Source organism: Culex quinquefasciatus, chromosome 3, assembly GCF_015732765.1.
Source record: "Culex quinquefasciatus strain JHB chromosome 3, VPISU_Cqui_1.0_pri_paternal, whole genome shotgun sequence".
In the NCBI taxonomy this organism is placed as follows: domain Eukaryota; kingdom Metazoa; phylum Arthropoda; class Insecta; order Diptera; family Culicidae; genus Culex; species Culex quinquefasciatus.
This window is the reverse complement of record NC_051863.1, coordinates 28,702,518-28,724,091: the sequence shown is the minus strand read 5'-3', so window position 1 is coordinate 28,724,091 and position 21,574 is coordinate 28,702,518. Positions and strand designations below refer to the sequence as shown.

At 34.3% G+C, this 21,574-nt stretch overlaps 1 protein-coding gene and 1 long non-coding RNA gene across 2 annotated transcripts in view; both read left to right on the top strand.

Annotated features, from left to right (window-relative positions):
• The window catches only part of LOC6038147 (R3H and coiled-coil domain-containing protein 1), an 85,255-nt gene that overhangs the window by 34,432 nt on the left and 29,249 nt on the right, over positions 1–21,574 (top strand). The gene's annotated exons all lie outside the window — the stretch shown is intronic.
• Positions 8,923–9,565, top strand: LOC119768887. The gene is made up of 3 exons (XR_005278284.1): positions 8,923–9,163; positions 9,302–9,375; positions 9,494–9,565. It is a non-coding gene; the product is annotated as an uncharacterized LOC119768887 (long non-coding RNA).

Below are 21,574 nucleotides of genomic sequence, written 5' to 3'. Positions count from 1 at the left end.
TGCCAACGGTAAAAATTTTAAGAACTGGGTCATCTTGAAAGGTTTTTTTTTTGTAAGTGAATATCGAGTCAGTGCTTAGTTTGCAGCAATTTCGTTTGTTTGACACATTGTTGTTACCTTTTTCAAAATATTTTGTAAAACTGTCAAACTTACGGTACTCGAATTATGAATGGTACTGCTGTTAAGAATATCTTAGTTTCAATGTACTTTCCAACTACCAGCATTGCTCGCTGTCGCTATTTTCAAACAAAGTTGCATCGCTAATCGCCTTCTAACTCAACTCAGTGCATTTTGATTTGTTACGCCACTGCGGCGAAGCAGATCCACACATTAGGCTACCTACCTACGGTGTGGGAACCTGGCCGGGTGCCCATCTGGCTAAGTGAATTGGCCATTTAAGATATGGATCCAGGTGCGTGTTTTTGCGGGCGCCTACGAGCTGAAAGTGAGTGGATTTCTTTCCCATGATTAAGCTGTCAAGAGAGCATAATTTCGCCATATGCAATTACGTTGTCAAAGGGGGGCTAAACGGGTACAGAGTTACTCTCTACAGTATTTACCCCCCGAGGGGTGTCGGTAAACGACACTTGAGTCTTTGGTGACATCTAATACCTTTCGAAGTTGCATTTGAAAAAGGGGCAAAAAAGGTTGATTTGCTTATTCTTCACCCTCAAGATCTGCATTGTGACATGGCGGGCGCCGTTAATAACCAGGATTATGGTTCTAATCCGTAAAAATCTGTATTACTCCTTTTAACTAAATTCAATTGAGTTCTGATCTTGCATGTTTACCATGAGTTTAACAAAATTCAAAGAAATACGTTTGGATGCATCATTGCAACAATGATCTTGCAACAATTCAAATAACCACTCCCAATGCACTCATTGCAGACATATGTGTGGTGTAACTCAATCAGGGTTCCAAACCTATCGTCGTCGTCATGGGGTGGTCGTTTGGCCGTTATTTTTTATTCGATTACTTCGCGTAAAAAAAATCGCCCATTTCGCTTTCCTTCAAGTTCTGGACCGTCCGGCTTCGGTCGCCTTTAACAAATATCTATTACTGTTTCGGGCACCAATTGCCCAATTATGAACCAATAACCGAACCTCGTTTGCCCGCACATAATCCATATTGATGGTGGTGGTCGTGTGTTTCTAAGCTTTTTCGCCGAAAGAACAAACACAAACAATGCCAAAGAAAAAAAAACCCCAAAACACTAGAGCCTAACAGTCTGATGGGCAAAAAAAAAACGACTGCGTTTCTGCTAATAAATGATATAATGAATGCCGCAAAACGGCCTCTGGCGGCGGCAGCGATTGGGCCGAGGCCACTGAACCGAACGCGACCGAAAGGCCTTGCCACACCGCCGACTGACGGAGAGCAAACGATGTGAATCGGGGCCAGTAGTACCAAGACCCAGATGAATAAGATGTGATCGTGTAGGAACGGCGCAAAACACTGGGCGCGATTGGAGTTTGAGATACTGTGAGGCCTAAACTAATGCGTTTTGTTTTAAGTCTTGATTAAGATAAGGAGGGGGAGGTGGAAGGTTGATTAAGATTGGTTTTGGTTTTGCATTAGACCAGTTCTCTCAGATTTCGGTCATTCGATTGTTTTATTTTGTATTTTTTAATCCGACTGAAACTTTTTTGGTGCCTTCGGTATGCTCAAAGAAGCCATTTTGCATCATTAGTTTGTCCTAGAGCGTCCAATTTCCCGTCCCGGGAAAAAAATTCCCGGGATTTCCCGGAAAAAAATATTTCCCGTTTCCCGGGAAATTTGTAAATTTCCCGGGAATTTCCGAAATACAAGCGGAAGTATACATTTTCCTACGTTTTTGGCACAAATGTTTTGAAATCATACAAAAAATAATAATTAGAGAACCTTGTTTGAGTTTATTCATTTCAATCTATTGTTCATATTGAAATAATCAGCTTGACTATAAATTTCATGTCAAGGTTTATTTCAGATTATATTTTTTTTTTTTGAAGCATTCACAACTAGGAATATTGTTTGCTTATATGTTGGACAACAAACATTACGCTATTATGGAATGAAGATTGCCGATTTTATTTTTGACAACCTATTCAAACTATTTTTTTTGTTATAACATTTGAAAATAAGATATTCAAAATTTTTGTTTCTATTAAAAAAATGGATGAAACATTGAATTGATATAATTATATTAAAAAAAGGGTTGTTCGAGAAGAATTTGTTTAAAAGTATTCGAGAAATAACTGTTTGAAGTTATAAATTCTAAATATGAAAAAATATCGTTTAATTTCAACCACTTTTACACCATGAATATTATTTTTATCTAATTAATTAAAATATTAGGTCATCTAACCATATAACTATAATCATACCATAAAAGGAACCATGAAAAATTATTAAAAACAACTTCGTATCATATGAAATTCACCCAAAGAATGCGACCATTTTTCAAAAACTCACTTCAAATATTGTAAAACTTTGAGTTGTGAATAGTGTTTCAAGTTAAATAACGCTAGAAATAAGATTTTTAACGCAAATTCAACGATTATTAATTTATTCACATGTTGAAAATACTAATTTGCCATGAAAAACATAATTTGTGCATGATATTTTTTTTTCATTTCAACTTTATGGTCACTAAGACAAATTTAAAAGCAATTTCATTGTTGTGGAGCATAGATTTTCACTGTCCAAATTGATGTAGGTATGGATATGGACTACACTGAAAAAAAAATTATACACGGTAAAAAAAAATGATGATTTTTATTTGACTTTTTGTCACTAAAACATGATTTGCAAAAAAACACTATTTTTATTTTTTTTTCTATTTTTTGATATGTTTTAGAGGACATCAAATGCCAACTTTTCTGAAATTTCCAGGTTGTGAAAAAATCTTTGAGCGAGTTATGAATTTTTGAACCAATACTGATTTTTCAAAAAATCGAAAAATTGGTCGCAAAAATTTTTCAACTTCATTTTTCGATGTAAAATCAAATTTGCAATCAAAAAGTACTTAAGTGAAATTTTGATATAGTACACCGTTTTCAAGTTGAATCCATTTTTAGGTGACTTTTTTGAAAATAGTCACAGTTTTTAATTTTTTAAAATTAGTGCACATGTTTGCTCACTTTTGAAAAAAATATTCTTGGAAAGCTGAGAAAATTCTCTATATTTTGCACTTTTGAACTTTGTTGATACGACCCTTAGTTGCTGAGATATTGCCATGCAAAGGTTTAAAAATAGGAAAATTGATGTTTTCCAAGTCCCACCCAAACAACACACCATTTTTTAATGTCGATATCGCAGCAACTAATGATTCGATTTACAATATTAAAAAATATTTTCAAAAAATCTAAATCAAGACTATCATTTCAAAAGGGCGTAATATTGAATGTTTAACTCTTTTGAAATGTTAGTAATGTGCACTTATTTAAAAAAATTTAAAACTGCTACTATTTTCAAAAAAGTTACCTAAAAATGGCTTTAACTTCAACATGGTCAACTTGATCAAAATTTCACTAAAGTACTTTTTGATTGCAAATTCGATATTACGTCAAAAAATGAATTGAAATTTTTTTGAGACCCCAATATTTCGATTTTTTGAAAAAAATCAGTATTGATTCAAAAATTCATAACTCGGTCAAAGATTTTTTGCACAACCTGGAAATTTCTGAAAAGTTGGCATTTTATGCCCACTAAAACATATCAAAAAATAAAAAAATAAAAATAGTGTTATTTTGCAAGGCAATTTTAGTGACATAAAGTTGATTAAAAAATCACCATTTTTTTACCGCGTATCATTTTTTATTCAGTGTATTCCTTGTCCATACCTACAACTTTGCCGAAGACACCAAATCGACCAAAAAATCCTTAAAGAGATACAGATTTTCGAATTTTCATACCTCATTTTTGCAGCTGCCAAATTTGTATGGAAAATTATATGGACAAACTAATAATGTAAAATCGCTTCTTTGGCCACCCGAACGCACCAAAAAAGTTTATACCAGATTAAAAAATACAAAAATTAAAATTAAAAAAGACCGATTTCGTCGAGAAATGCCCTTATGATTTCGAGCGACAATGGAGTAAAAAATAAAACTATTTTCAGATTATTGACAATAGATATAACATTTGAAAATGTTTTACATTTAAAAAAAAAGAAAATCTCTAGGAAGAAAATGTTTTCATGAACTCTTAAATGTTTTGCTAATTTTAAGCAGCAGAATAACTGTAACGTTGCCTTTTGATACTTTCGGCTTCCAACCTGTTAAAGTATTTATTTTGTTTTATTAATTTACTCTCCTCGTGCCTTGTAATTGCCTCAAAACAATATTACGTCAATGTTACTGTGAAGGGTTAGCAGATAACCAAATAAAAAATGTGTTTTTATTAAGTCTATTGAAAATTGTTAATCGTGAGCATACTTTCCTGTTAAAAGCAAAAACCATGATTTTTTCGACCATCGATTTTGTGTCTTCATTGAAGTTGAAAGTTTTGGTAATGACAACTCATGGAAAAATAGTTCCACGGATTTTTTTTTTACACATCGCCGATGAATTTTTTTACTTGATTTTAAATAAATATAATTGATTTTTTATATACTTTCACATTAGGCACAATGTTTACACTAGTGGCACTGAGAAAACCAAAATTTTCACAAATTCTAACTTTTAGAGGCTATATTTCAGCAACAAGCAGTCTAAGATCCAAATTCCAGGGGAGCAACTCTCTACTTTTCAACGCTTCAAAAAAAAATATTTTCAGAAATGGTCACTAATGGTCACTATTTTCAAAAATCGAAAAACTGCAAATATTTCGCTAAAATCAAACTTTCGGTGGCTATATCTTGAAAACGGAGCCCTTTATCAATAAATCTGTAAAATACTTTTCGATTGCGAATTCAATTTTGCATTAAAAAATAATGTCAAACTCGTTTTTGCATGAAATCGGTATTTTTTCTTCAATTTTAATTTTTGTATTTTTTTAATCCGACTGAAACTTTTTTGGTGCCTTCGGTCTGCCCAAAGAAGCCATTTTGCATCATTAGTTTGTCCATATAATTTTCCATACAAATTGCAGGCCAAGGATTGATACCTAAGAGCATGCAATGGCACTGACCTTGTTGCGTGCTCTTCGGTTGACGTCCACGTAAGGAACATCCTGGAAGGAGCGTAACTAACTACATCCGTAGTTCTGTTAGATCATCCGAATTATCTTGATCAGAACAGTATAGCTCTGGTTCCTTGCGAATGTCCTATTTTCTTACCTCCACGTTGGCTTGGTTTTCATGATGACCTAGCTGGTGGCCTGTGGAAACGGATCGTAAACCTTTGACCTCCGCGGGTCAAAGTCGAGACGGCTAAAAGAAAGGGGCGCGACAATGTGGGAAAGGGAAGTAATTTGTGATTGTAGACGGTATTGTTTTGATTCGCAGTATGTTGAGTCAACTGCTGTGGATGTACCTGAAACATCGCACAACGGGGTTTCTCTTCTTTCCGTTTTTATCTACCATTAGAGAGCCTGGAGCTTGTTAGAGAATGGACATCTCAGGCCTGAAGTGCCAATCGAGGCGCGGAGGCTGTCAAGCGGAGGTGCCTATCGAGCAAAATCCTTTGTCTTTTGCTCGATTGGTACCTCCGTTTGAAAGTTCTCGTGCTTCGATTGGTGCTTTAGTTTGAGATGTCCGTCCTCTAATAGGCTCCAGGCTCTCTATCTACCATCTATATTCTGTTTATTTTGTTTCACTGATTCTCTAACACGCCTTCTGTTTATTATCGTCCATTTGTTTTCGATTTTATTTTCTTGATTCTCTTATTTCTCAACGCTTTTCCACTCTATTTACTAATTGATGCTGCTGTAACAAACTGTCTGTTTTCCCTTAATTTGGTAGCGATGTGAATTTTGTTTATCTTTATTTATCTATTTGAATAATTTTTCATCTGCCCTATAAATTGCCCTTATACAATCTAAGCTTGTTTGTTGCCTCTATTTATTAACTATTGTTTATTTCTTTATCTACTTCATTAATTACTATCTTTCTTTTACTATTGATTCTTCAATAATATATTTCTTTCACTGTCCATTGTTTTCAATCTTCACCCATTTCTTTAAAACAAGTGAGGTTTGAGCCCTTACTCAATTTTTGGAATGATCAAAGAATCAACAGAAATATTACTATTGTACTTTTGAAAAACTTTTATAAAATGCTTAGGACCAAAAATTGTAACAAAACACCGCGACAAAAGAAATAGCAACATATAAACACGACTCAACACTACGAATGATTTCAGGAGAAAACAATACACAGTAAAATAACAACTAGTTTTTGAATTCAAACTAAATATAAAACAGTGTTTGCTTTAATGAAAGTTGATAGGCACACTTTAAATGGTTAGGCGCTTATACTTACATCAAACCCTACGTAATGTACCACCCCCGGCCGAGTTAAAATGCGTAACCGGAAAAGAAGGTGTGCATGCCTGGCACGAACACTCAAAGCGTGTTCTAGCGTGCTGCTCGTACTGACTCAGAGCAAGGGTGAGATGTAGGTGTAAGGGCAGTGCGTGTTCGTCGGGAACCTAGTGCATAAGATCGGTCAAGGCCCGTTCTTACACTGAAAATTGCGAATTGCGAATTGCGAATAATTTTCCATACAAATTTGGCAGCTGTCCACACAAAAATGATGTATGAAAATTCAAAAATCTGTATCTTTTGAAGGAATTTTTTGATCGATTTCGTGTCTTCGGCAAAGTTGTAGGTATGGATACGGACTACACTGGAAAAAAAATGATACACGGTAAAAAAAATTGGTGATTTTTTATTTAACTTTTTATCACTAAAATTTGATTTGCAAAAAAACACTATTTTTATTTATTTTTTATTTTTTGATATGTTTTAGAGGACATAAAATGCCAACTTTTCAGAAATTTCCAGGTTGTGCAAAAAATCATTGACCGAGTTATGAATTTTTTAATCAATACTGATTTTTTTTCAAAAAATCGAAATTTTGGTCGCAAAATTTTTTCAACTTCATTTTTCGATGTAAAATCAAATTTGCAATCAAAAAGTAATTGAGTAAAATTTTGATAAAGTGCACCGTTTTCAAGTTAAATCCATATTTAGGTGACTTTTTTGTAAATAGTCGCAGTTTTTTATTTTTTAAAATTAGTGCACATGTTTGCACACTTTTGGAAAAAATATTTTTGAAAAGCTGAGAAAATCCTCTATATTTTGCTTCTTCGGACTTTGTTGATACGACCTTTAGTTGCTGAGATATTGCAATGCAAAGGTTTAAAAACAGGAAAATTGTTGTTTTCTAAGTCTCACCCAAACAGCCCACCATTTTTTAATGTCGATATCTCAGCAACTAATGGTCCGATTTTCAATGTTAATGTATGAAATATTTGTAAAATTTTCCGATCTTTTCGAAAACATTATTTTCAAAATTTTCAAATCAAGACTAACATTTTAAAAGGGCGTAATATTGAATGTTTCACTTCTGATAATCAAATCTTCAGATACTCGAATCACGATTTTTTTTCTTTATCTTATTTTCGATTGTCGCGCTTAATGATGACCCTTCAACTACAGTCCAGACTCGATTATCCGAAGTTTCGATTATCCGAAGTTTTTTATGGGACTTCGGATAATCGAATCACGAGCAAAAAAAATGCTTCGTATTTTTTTAAATTCTTACTTTAAACATCAAAGTCGAGTTGTGCGACCCCAATTTAATCAAATTTGAATGGTTTGCCTGTAAAATAAAAAACGCATTTTTTAATATTTCATCATCGTCATTTTGGCCGCCATATTTGATTTAAAAACTCTAAATCACTTTAGAGTAGTAGCTCAACAATCAAAAATAAGACAACGAAAATTTGGCTAAAGCCTTCGGATAATCGAGTCAGGACTGTACTCTAAAGTGATTTAGAATTTTTAAGTCCAAGATGGCGACCAAAATGGCGGTCATAAATAATAAAAATCCACTGAAATTTGACTGAAATTAGGTCGCAGAACTCGTATTTGATGTAAAAAGAAAGAAAATAAAAAAAAAAGATTATTTTGTTCTTGATTCGTTATTTGAAGTCTCATACAAACATTCGGTAAATCGAACTTTGGATTATCGAGTCTGGACTGTATAAGAAAAGGGCTAGATTGTTTTGTAAGTTGAAATATATTTAGTGCACAAGCATTATTTATACATTTTAACCATACTAACCAAAAGTAATTTTAAAATACTTCATTTAATTAAATTAAACAGCAGCATACTAGCCTCGCACAGCTAATCCCGCTCATTAGTCGACATTCTACTATTCTGACTCCATCGAACCAACACACAAATCCCGCCGGCGTCCGCGCTCGTGTTGCATTTGTTGCAATATTCCACACCGCGAAATAAATGTCGAAATCGAAAAACAACACAACAACCTTTCATTAAATTAACCAGCCAACGGTTCGGCTGTATTGGTGGTGGCTCGTTCCATTCATGTTCGTTCGGTCGCTTCGTGCTCAACCTTGGCGTCACCGTCGTCGTCGTCGTCGAGATCAAAACATTCGTTCACTGGTTTTGTCAGTTGTATTGGTATTTTTAATGATTCTTTTTTTTCATTTGTTAAGGATGTTTAAAACATTTTTTAACATTTTTTTTTATTTTTATATATGTTTTTACAAAAACTTAAAGATATTTTGCAACAGTGCAAAGCGCACACATTCAAATACCGTTTATTCCCTCTCTCTGTTGGTGTTGGTGAGCAGATTCGTAAGAACGATGTTTACCTTGCCGAAGCACGACCGAACAGCTGCGGCTGCTGCTGGTGCTGTTGCTGTCTGGGTGGGTGCTGCTGCTGCTGCTGGGTTGCACAAACCACGTGAGGGGTGAAGTAAAGAGGAGAAGAAGGGGGAGGACGGTGACGACTTTGCTGGGTTCGATTTGAGTGTGCTGCCTGTTTTTTGTGTGTGGCTCTTGTGTGGGGTCGTTAGTTAGCAAGTGTTTGTCGGTCGGTTCGGTTCCAATCCAACTTCGCGAGTCTCGTGTTCTTAGTGCTGTTTTAAGGCATACCGCTTGGTGTCGTGTCCTGTGGGTCGTGTTTTGCGTGCAACGTGAGGCCTAGAAGCACTCGGGCTAGGCTGCCGTCTGGCATTTACGATTTGTCGTTCAAAGTGTTCTGAAGTCTGTTGCTTTTTAAAGTGTCGGTCTTTATTGTTCTAGATTTGACACCAAGTGTGCCTTACAGTGTTATATAGTGCTAAATTTCCAGCTTTTTCGTCACGGAGCGTAGTAGAAAAATGTGATTTATTTCTTTTTCAGATTAAACAAGTCTGCCAAAGTATTAGTGTTCTTTCTCTGGTGTGTGGCAAACATCCGCTCGTGCACACAGAAAGGTTAGAATAAAAGTGTGTTCGGTTGGGTGGAAAAATCCTGCATTGTATTGGTGCACAGAATGTTCGCTTTTGCGCGTTACTTTTGTGTACAACTCACTACGATGTGGCGTATTTTTAGCCTTTTCATGTCTGAGTTCGTTAACCATTTTTGTTCTGTGTATTTTCCTACCCTGTATTATTTTAGTCTGGAAAAAACCAAAAATAAAATAAAAATATTACAAAATAGTGCACCGCTTCAAAAATTGCGGAAAAGCTGTGAAAAGTGCCGCGAAAAAGGGAGAAGGAAAAAGGAAAATCATAAAAACAACAAAACACCGGTAGCCATCATCATTGTTGTTGTTGTTGCATTTGTTATTGTTGTGGGTTGGTGGGTTGCCATCAGTGTGCCACTTAGTTACGCCCGTTCAACGAAACCGGCAAAGAGGAAGAAGGCTGTGCGTTGCGTTTGGCACACACTTGTTTCTGCGACAGCACCGGCTACGAACGGATTCACTTTCCTTGGTGTGGCGTGGCCCAGCTTGGACAGCTGACCAAGGCAGCGAAGCTTTGCAGAAGGAAGAACTAACGTGGAGCTAATTTGCTGCAGGTATAATTTTGTTGTTATTTTTAGGCAGTACTTACTGTATGTTTAATTGCTGGTATAAAAAATAACCACTTTGTAATTCCGTTTTGAAAATACTAACTTTTCCTGTCATCCAAGAGTGATGAAATAGGTAATACTTTTTGACACTGTTTTGGGTTTTGGATGCCGAATTTCTTTTCAATAGCGTATTTTAACTTTTTTTTTAGTTTTTGTCCCTTAGCTGTGAGCGAGATGGCAAGAAAAAAACACAATTTCATTTTTTAAGATTTAATTGAAAATTCCATAAACTACACATTAAACTTTATTTTGAAAATTTTAGACCCATTCTCCTCCAATGTGCACAATTGTTGTAATTTATGGAGGCTCCTAAGCAAAAGGTATCCCAAATGTCTTTTAAAGTTATGTCATTTCAAAAAAAAAAAATGCAAAATATCAATGATCCTTTGAAAAAAAAATCTCTTCCGGACAGTTTATTTGATTCATATGCATAATTAAACGTTAGTTTTATCAATTAAAGTTTTTTTAACGTTTCACCGAAAAGTCCAGTCAAATGTGTAAACTACTAATATCGATTTCCAATATTACAATATTTTTCTAATTATTTTTAATGATTTGTTCAGGAAAACCACGTTTGACATTGTTTATCAGTCTCAAGCCTTTAACTCTGGATTTTTTTTGAGTATCCTATAAGGTCGATAACTCGTGATGGTTGAAAACAAACCCCCTTTGTAATGTCTACTCTACAACTTTGTAGAACATTGTTACAATATAAAAAAATAACCTTTCAAAATAAAAAATTAGAAATGAAACACGAAATTTTAGAATAAAAAAAAATATTCTCGATGAAAAAATAACCTTCTGGGTTATTTCAGAAAAGTACATTAAATTTCCCATAAAATAACATGTCCCAATATTACGTTTTGGAATTCTGAATACGCCATCAAATCGGGCCCCCAATTTTACATAAAAGCAAAAAAAAGTAGTAATCCAGCTGCCTGTAAAAGCCTGGATGTAAAATAAATTTTGCATTATTTTGTACAATTCTATGTAATATTACACCCTGAAATATGTAGCCCATCAGGATGGGAAACCTACTTGACCAAATGTCAAGCTCATATCGCATCGGTCTGATGGCCGAGCGGGCTAAGGCACCTGTCCGTACTGTTGATGCTGGGTTTGAATTCCGTCGATTGCAACTTTTTTTTTGTGTTTACAAAAATTGGACATGCAGTGTGTAATATTATGTGTCTTTTTAGACAAAGGTAATGTGCATGCGATTTTTCCATAGGATTTTTTGCTGTGCATTTCAGGTTGAAAATTATTGAAAAACACGTCTTTTTTCGAATGTTCAGAATGGAAGGGGTCGTACCGCCCTCCGTCACGAGATATTGAAAAATTGAGCAGGGACAAAAGTTGCCTCTAAGGTAAAAGTTTAATGCAAATCGAAGGGGGCTCGGGCAACTTTTTCCGATTTCGTGTTAGTTGGCGGAGAATTACCCACCTATCAAAAAATTTCAGCATTTCAAAGTCAAAAAAATTACGCATTGGTAAAAATTTCTTATCTTTCGCGTTAAATGTATTCTTAAAATTTGTATTTTAAATTTTAAGTACACATGTATATAAAACAAAAATTGCAAGTCTTCATAGATTTAAATTAGATTATTCATCTGAAAATTAAATTCCAAAAAAGGTTTGATCTCTTTCAAACTCAATATTATATTTATTAGATAAGATAAAATATTGTTTTTGCCTTCCTCACCTCAATGAGGAAAGGCTATAAAATCACTCGAAAAATGAACTTCTTTATTCGACCTCGTAGACCCACCTTCACGTATTCCTATCGACTCAGAATGGGACCATCCACAAACCACGTGGACACTTTTTTGGAAATCTCAACCCCCTCGTGGACAATTGTCCATACAAAAAAACTTTTTGTATGGAGCGTGGACAATCGCCATACCCCCCCCCCCCTTGAGTGTCCACGTGGTTTATGGATGGTCCCGAATCAAATTCTGAACAAATGTCTGTGCGTGTGTCTGGATGTTAGTCCGTGCACCGAAAAATATGCACACGATTATCTCCGGACTGGCTGAACCGATTTGGACCGTTTTAGTCTCATTCGATCCGTCTTGGGGTCCCACAAGACCCTAGTTAATATTATGAAGTTTAGAAAAGTACTTCAAAAGTTATGCTAAAAAAACGATTTGACTAGAGTTTGAAATATTATAAAAAGGGTGGTTTTTGTAAGAATCCCGGGAATTCCCGGAATCCCGGGAAATTTTTGAATCAGTAATAAAATCTATGTTTCATTATATTTGTTATGTTTTCAAGCTTAAAATCATTGAATTAGCTTAATAATATCAAATAGTTATAATCCTCACTTCAATCTAAACAAAGACGACAGTTTTAAAATATCCTAAAAGAATTTTTTTGTCTTTGTGGTGTTTAGAATTTTATATCAACTACTATTTTTGATTCCAGTATGATTAATCATTTTTTTATTTGCGAATCAAATTACATAATTCTTGAGTTTTTTTTTTTTTTTGAAAAGGTCCAATAAGCTTTTGTTTTCCATATGTTTATAGGACCTATTCAAAAAAAACTTTGGAATTCTTTCATATTTTTTTTCTTTTATATATATTTTATATGACATGACTAAAACAGCTGAGCAATTCTCTACGAAATCGGTCTTTTTTCTTCAATTTTAATTTTTGTATTTTTTAATCCGGCTGAAACTTTTTTGGTGCCTTCGGTATGCCCAAAGAAGCCATTTTGCATCATTAGTTTGTCCATATAATTTTCCATACAAATTCGGCAGCTGTCCATACAAAAATGATGTATGAAAATTCAAAAATCTGTATCTTTTGAAGGAATTTTTGATCGATTTGGTGTCTTCGGCAAAGTTGTAGGTATGGATACGGACTACACTGGAAAAATAATACACGGTAAAAAAATTTGGTGATTTTTTATTTAACTTTTATCACTAAAACTTGATTTACAAAAAACACTATTTTTAATTTTTTTTTTTTTGATATGTTTTAGAAGACATAAAATGCCAACTTTTCAGAAATTTCCAGGTTGTGCAAAAATCACTGACCGAGTTATGAATTTTTAATCAATACTGATTTTTCAAAAATCGAAATTTTGGTCGTAAAATTTTCAACTTCATTTTTCGATGTAAAATCAAATTTGCAATCAAAAGTACTTTACTAAAATTTTGATAAAGTGCACCGTTTTCAAGTTATAGCCATATTTAAGTGACTTTTTGAAAATAGTCGCAGTTTTTCATTTTTAAATTAGTGCACATGTTTGCCCAGTTTTGAAAAAATATTTTGAAAAGCTGAGAAAATTCTCTATATTTTGCTTATTCGGACTATGTTGATACGACCTTTAGTTGCTGAGATATTGCAATGCAAAGGTTTAAAAACAGGAAAATTGATGTTTTCTAAGTTTCACCCAAACAACCCACCATTTTCTATCGTCAATATCTCAGCAACTAATGGTCCGATTTTCAATGTTAATATATGAAACAATTGTGAAATTTTCCGATCTTTTCGAAAAAATATTTTTGGAATTTTCAAATCAAGACAAACATTTTAAAAGGGCGTAATATTGAATGTTTGGCCTTTGTGAAATGTTAGTCTTGATTTGAAAATTCCAAAAATATTTTTTTCGAAGAGATCGGAAAATTTCACAAATGTTTCATATATTAACATTGAAAATCGGACCATTAGTTGCTGAGATATTGACGATAGAAAATGGTGGGTTGTTTGGGTGAAACTTAGAAAACATCAATTTTCCTGTTTTTAAACCTTTGCATTGCAATATCTCAGCAACTAAAGGTCGTATCAACAAAGTCCAAATAAGCAAAATATAGAGAATTTTCTCAGCTTTTCAAAAATATTTTTTCAAAACTGGGCAAACATGTGCACTAATTTAAAAATGAAAACTGCGACTATTTTCAAAAAGTCACTTAAATATGGCTATAACTTGAAAACGGTGCACTTTATCAAAATTTCAGTAAAGTACTTTTGATTGCAAATTTGATTTTACATCGAAAAATGAAGTTGAAAAATTTTACGACCAAAATTTCGATTTTTGAAAAATCAGTATTGATTAAAAATTCATAACTCGGTCAGTGATTTTTGCACAACCTGAAATTTCTGAAAAGTTGGCATTTTATGCCTTCTAAAACATATCAAAAATAAAAAAATAAAAATAGTGTTTTTTTGTAAATCAAGTTTTAGTGATAAAAAAATAAAAATCACCAAATTTTTTTACCGTGTATTATTTTTTCCAGTGTTTTTCCATATCCATACCTACAACTTTGCCGAAGACACCAAATCGATGAAAAAATTCCTTCAAAAGATACAGATTTTTTCATACATCATTTTTGTATGGACAGCTGCCAAATTTGTATGGAAAATTATATGGACAAACTAATGATGCAAAATGGCTTCTTTGGGCATACCGAAGGCACCAAAAAAGTTTCAGTCGGATTAAAAAATACAAAAAAAAATCGAATGACCGAAATCCTAGAGAACTGCTCAGCTAGAAAACAAACAACGACAATAAATAAAATGATACCAGTCAATGTAAAATTTTAGATAAGTTTTGAATTCATTGTTTTATATAAAACATATTTTACAAATTATCTTCAAGTTACTACCGCCAACCGAGGGAAAATCAGAATTACAGTCTAAATAGGTACAGGAGATTTTAGAGCAATACATTTGGAAGTACAAATTGTTTTGTTCTGTTACTGTTTCAACCGAAGTAGTCCAAAACGTCATGCAAATATTTTTTGCTTTAATAGCTGTATTTATTCGTTACATTTGTACGTATTTGCCCTTGATGCCGGTGTTTGATTATAAATAATTTGATATGAGATTTATTTTTTTTATTTAAAATCGAAAATATACGTAAATATATCCAGTTTTTCAAAAAAATAAAATAATAGAGAAAAAATGTAAAGCACTAGGCATTTTGCGGACCTGGTAATTCAAATTATAATATTTTTTCCTTAAATGCCAATTTAATGCTGAGATTTGCTGAATACAAATTTTAATTCATTTTATTGTTCTACTATTTTCACAACCAAAAATGAATATCCAGACCAAAATATGATTTTTTTTTCAATTTCACACTAATTGTTTATAAAAAGGCCGTTGCAAATATTTTTCAAAGTCAATAATTTTCAGTTTTTTTTACGAAATACGCTAGTTTTTTACCCCATTTTTTTACTTTCAGCTTGCGTATCTCCGTAATGAACAAACTTAGAGCTTTGAAAATTTGGATTTTTCTCAGTTAGAATGATTACTTTCGAGAAAAAAAAATACCAAAAAAATATTTGGAAAAGGTCTAGGCCACCCAATGTACCATAGTGTGGAGGTGAAAAATCCCAAGCTTTATGGAAATTGGGGGTTTTGGACTGAACAACTATTAACGTGAAGACTTCCATCATTGTCATGATTTTTCGTTCAAAGATATAAATTTTGCGTCGCTTTCAATATTTTGACAAAATTCCTTCTACAATTTGTTTAGAATAGTGCCCTACATATGCTGATTCCTTTTGGTAATGGCCTATCTACAATCACTTTACTTAGAAAATTGTACTTAGCGTAGGAATTTGAATCCATGCAAAGGAATCTGATCTTCCACAATGATAAAGCAAGCAAATTGGTGACTTGACGTATGGTTTGGAAAATTTCAAAACCTACGGCAAGTTGACGTTTCTATATCAAAGGTAAACAAACAACTGCATAGCAACGTATAACAGCCCAGCAAGTTTGCTAAGTTGATTGTAGATGACGACAGTAAGTTACGTACTATTTCTAAGCAATTTATCTGTTCTACGCAGCTTAACTATTCTAAGTAAAGTGATTGTAGATAGGCCATAACAATTATCCCATTCCTTGTAAAGTTATGGAAATCGTCATTAATCAATGATTGCCAAAAAAAATACAGATTTGATCAAAGTAAGTTCTGCAAGTTTCTAGAATCATCTAGACATCCTAACAAATCACTGGAAAGAAGAATCATCTTGTTTGGTTGAGTTATACCCGAGGACCAGCGAGTTGAAGTTACCGTTCCAACATTTTTGGAGCCTTGGGCGTTGGAATGTTTACATGGAAAGTGATCAATTTTAAAACTCATTTTCACATAACAAAGAAATTACATTTATTCCACAACAAATTTACCACCGCTTCGGATACAGCGTCGAGCGGAACAGATAGAAGCTCAGGAACCGGTTGATACTCTCCAGCGCCGCGTTCACCTTGTTGACCTTCTTGATGTCCTTTTCCTTGCCCGACGACGACGGTTCCGACTCGCTGCCTGGCTTGTCCTGAATCTTGATCGCCGCCGCCGGTCCGGCATCGTTCCGCGAGAGAACCTCCTGCAGTCGCTCCTCCAGCTCTTGGAAGATGTCGTACCCGACGATGCTGCCCCGGCCGTCGTTTCCGATGCTCTTCTCGACGTCGGTGTAGGCACTGCTGGTGGAGGCCGTTACGTCCAGCGGAACTCCCAGGCCGAAGAGATGGGACTCCTGGAGGGGCGGTTGCTGAGTGTTCGTGGGTTGTTCTGGAACGGCTGGTAGTGGTTCCAAGGAGATGGTTCTCACGTTCAGCCCAGGATCGTTTGCGGTCACGTTGGTTGCCGGAATTGATGTCCCATTTTGAGGGATTATTGGATTTTCTAATTTGAGGTTGATTGGAGTTTGTGACGGAGAACTGGAAAATGGCCGGAACGAATTGGCCCAAAATATTTTCGTAATAACCGATTTTCCGGCTGGGACTGCCATTTGACTGCTCTTCTTGTTCAAATGAAAATTGTGTACAAAATGGGTTACTTCGATGTAGAACGATTTTAGCTACTACCGTGTTAAAATATTTTCTCTAAATGAGCTCTTCAAAACATTAAATTACTTTCCATTTCAAAACAATTCCCAACTCCAACACTTCCAACTTCCTGCCAAACTCGCATGCATTTAATGCTACACTTTTCCACAGCATGTGGTTCCGTTGCATTATGTTTTTGTTGTGATTGCCGACTCTGCCACGAATGACTCATTTCACGGGGTCTGACCGCGCAGGAAAACAGTGCACAATGTTGCTCATTATTTCAAATTCAGACTGGTCGCGGCCAGGTAGGTGGTGCTGGCGTGCAGATGATCGCCGCCGACCACCCACCCAGGTCAGAGCGCACGGTAATGACTCACGAAATGATGCAACCGGGGGGTTGAACCGTGTACGTTGACCTTGAACTTGGTGGTTTTTTGGGTGAGAAAGCCTTGAACAGAAAAAATCTTTTGAAGAACCGATTCAGTATGATTTTATCGAGCAATTCTCTAAGTTTTTGCAAATCAACTTTTCTTTTTTTTTTTTTAATTTTGATGAAACTTTGTCCATCGATTCCTTATTTCCAAAAAAGCCATTTTGTAACACTGGTTTCTCTATATAAGACTCCAAATTTGGGGGCTTTGGAAATATTTGAAAATTCATACAGTCCAGACTCGATTATCCGAAAGCCTCGGAAAAATTTCACTTCGGATAATCAAAACTTCAAATAATCGAATCACGACAAAATTTTTTTTTCGTTGCCTAATTTTTTATTGTCGAGTTTAAACTAGGTTAAAGTGATTTGAAACTTTTAAATCCAAGATGGCGGCCAATATGGCGATGTTGAAATATTGAAAAAAAAAATGCAATTTATTATCATCAACTATTCAAATTTGACTAAAATGGGGTTGCAGAACTCGAATTTGATGTTTAAAACAAGAAAAAGAAAATAACATTTTTTTTTGTTCGTGATTCGATTTTCCGAAGTTCGGATAAACGAACTTCGGATAATCGAAACTTCGGATAATCGAGGCTTCGGATAGTCGAGTCTGGATTGTATAGTGAAAACGGATTATCTAATCGATTTAGTGTCTTCGGTTAAGTTATAGATATTGCTTTCAGCAAAAAAAAATGGATTCATGGAAACATATCCCGAATTTTTTATTGAACTTTTCATGATTTTCTTTAATAATTATGTTTTTTTAAAAAGCTTATAGACTCCACTAAAAAAACGAAATAATTTTCAGACGATAAAGTTAATTTGCAATCGAAAAGAAACCGAATGAAATTTTGTTGAAGGGCACTGTTTTGCTTTCAAGTTAAATTAAAAAATCTTTTTTCCTATATTTTCAAAATACTGTTCATCTTTGCTTATCTTTGAAAAACCTTTATGTAAAGCAGAGAAAATTCTTTGCAGTTTTGTTTAAATTTTTCATATGGCTTTTCAAAGAACTACAGTTAGAAAAGATATTTTTTTCATAGTTCTTATTTTTTAATTAACGATATCTTGGAATATATTGTTCCGATTTTCAACGTCAAGAAGTTAATCCATTGTGGAATTTGTTCGTCCTCTTGGGAAAAAATATTTTCGGAATTTCGAAATTAAAAACAAACCATAAATTTATGTCTTTCAGATTGCAATTTAAGTTTTACTTACATTGTAGGATTGCTTTTCTAGGCTTGCCAACGATTTTATTTTCATAATTTCGTAGCTTGGAAAGTCGGAATAAAAACGTCGTGCACGGAAAATAATTTTTAATTTTTTAATCAACTTTTTTCACTTAAACCCAATTTCCCAAAATCCGTATTTTTTATTTTTGATTTTTTTAATATATTTTAGAGGGCATTTTTTGAAAAAAGAAAAAAAAAGTTTCAAATATCCAATATGCCTTTTTCAAATGGTACCAAAATTCTAAGAGATCAGAAAATTTCTCAAAGTTCTCTAATCTTATCGGAATAGTTCAATGTAAATTTATTGGAAATGGACAATCATGGACACTGTTTTTAAAAATTGATAGATAGGATTTTTTCAGTTAAAATTGAACTTCAAGTGGTTATATCTTGAAAAAAATTCACTTTGTTAAACAAAACCACTTTTTTTAATCTGTCGAGTACTTTTCAACTGAAAACTGGATTTTACATTAAAATCTAAAGGCTAAATTCTTTTCGAGTGAAATTTCTGTTTTTTTTTTCTCCATACTTTTCTATGGCTCAAAAGTCGCAAGTAAAAAAATCAAAAATTAAATAATGATAAATTAAAGAAATTGATTTAAACAAATGTTGATCAGCAAAAACGTCCTCATCAATACCAATACCAATAACTTTGCCGAAGACACCAAACCGATCAGAAAGTTCAAAAGATACAGATTTGCGAATATTTACAGACCATTTTTGTACGGAAAGCTGCTAAAATTGTATGTAAACTTGTATGGGTGAACAGATTACACAAAAAGGCTTCTTTGGTCACAGGGAAGGCCCCTAAAAGTTCTGTTTTAAATGAAGATGAATTTTGCAGTGATTTTTTTTGAAGTAGTGCCGAGTTTATAAAAATTCAAAAATTTAAAAAAAACTAGGCTCTTTACATAATTATCTGCAACATAAATAAAAAAAACAAGATGCAGAAACCATTGAAATTATTTTTCCAGAAAATAGTCTCTTGGGAAACATGCACAGCAAAAAATCCGATAGTATAATCGCACGCAAAAGCGTGATGTGCATGTCGTCAGAATAAACACTTAATATTACACACTGCATGTACAATTTTTGCAAACACAAAAAAAAGTTGCAACCGACGGGTTTCATACCCAGCACCTACAGTAAGGACTGGCGCCTTAGCCCACTCGGCCATCAGATCGATGAAGAAAGAAAAAGATAAACGCATATATCAGCTTGACATTTCGGTCAAGTAGGTTACCCATACTGATGGGCTACATATTTCAGGACGTAAAATTACATAAAATTATTTTATGCAATTAAAAAATTACAACACCCAGAATTTTTACACGCAGCTAAATTAGGGGAAGGTAGGTCGCTCGTACGGTCGTATTTTTTACAATTTTGATTATTTCCAGAATGAGGAATTGTTGCTAGCAATGCAATTAGTTGATTCTACTACCACATAACCGCCAAAGCGACTTAAACACCACGAGGCATAAGATTTAAGTAAGTTTTATTCAAAACCTTTGTTTTCATATTATATTTGGAAAGTACAAAATAAGGCTTGGGATTCGTCTTATGGCTGCAACAACATAATTTATTGAGAAATAAATATATAAACGTACAAAAAAAACTGATATACAATTGTAAAAAAGTTGTCCTTAAAAATATAGAAAATTAACTGTTTATCATTTAAGCAATAATTTATTTTTTCGTGAAAACGATATTTTTTTAGTAAAATATTATTTTTTTAATCTAAAAAGGAAAGAAACGTTTCAAATACTAAATGTGTGTGCGTGTGTGTGTGTGTGTGTGTGTGTGTGTGTGTGTGTGTGTGTGTGTGTGTGTGTGTGTGTGTGTGTGTGTGTGTGTGTGTGTGTGTGTGTAATTGAAAGACCTTTCCAACGAGTCCAAAACATTGATAATCTGGCAACCCTGTCTCGAGTTATAATCACTTAAGTGATATTTATGTACATTTTTGTAGCCGGATCTCACTTAAATGTATGTAAACAATGTCCGGATCCATCATCCGACCCATCGTTGGTTAGGTAATCGAAAAATCTTTCCAACGAGTTCACAACATTGAAGATCTGGCAACCTGCTGAAATATGTGTCCAAACCACTCATATTACCCATTGTTGGTAAGAAGTGAGGAAGGCATCAACCACATAGTTGGATTAAGTTAGTTTTTTATTCAAATGTAATTCAATTCAGTCAATAATTTTCACCCCTTTGATCTTTGGTTAGAGTCGAGGGACGTAAACTTCAAACAATATTGCAACGACCTTACATGCAACAAAAATACTTGTCAATGAGTTGCAATGGCGTTTTAAGGTGTTTCCACACCATTTCGGGTTAAATCGAATTATCATCGTTTACCACGCTTCGCGAGCTGTGACGCGCGTTTTCTGCGGCAAACAAACTAAATCAACACTCCCCCGGCAGACGATCTGCCTAATTTACGATTAGTGTTGATGATTGTTTGCGGAGGGTGTTTTGACGTTTGTTTTTTTTTCTGTATGCCTTTGTTGCATGAGTCTGAAGATATGAAGCAACAATAAAAAAAAACCACAATGCCGTGTAAATTGCACCTAATGTATCTGAAAATAGTTTGCTTCTTTTCCGTGTGATGTAAAGTTATTTATTGTCATCTTGCGTGAAGAGTTTGAATTACGTCGGTTCGTAATAAAAATGGCATGTCTCGGTGTAGAGCTTGACTTTTGACTTTATATTTCAATTGGGGTAAGTTAAAGATTAAGTACAGTGTTAAATGTCTAAATTTGGTCCAAATGTTCAGTCACTTGCAATTACTCACCTTAATTATTCAATTAACAACTACTTAGTGGAGGAAAAACCCCGACTTCCAAAAGTCAACACAGTCCAATGAACGCAATCTGGGTCAAGCTTACACCAATATCACTCTGACTGAAGTTGTTTTGTTGTTGTTTGCTTCATCTACATCTTCTTCTTAACCAAATCATTGAGTATCTCGTCACGTCGTTTTCGGCATCTCACGTCGTCGTCGCGAAGGCTCCTTCTCCAAGCGCGCACCTGTCCTTGACAGTTTCGGCGATTATCGCTGCTTCGGGTTTGATTGTGTGTGCTTTTTGCCGGTATTTTG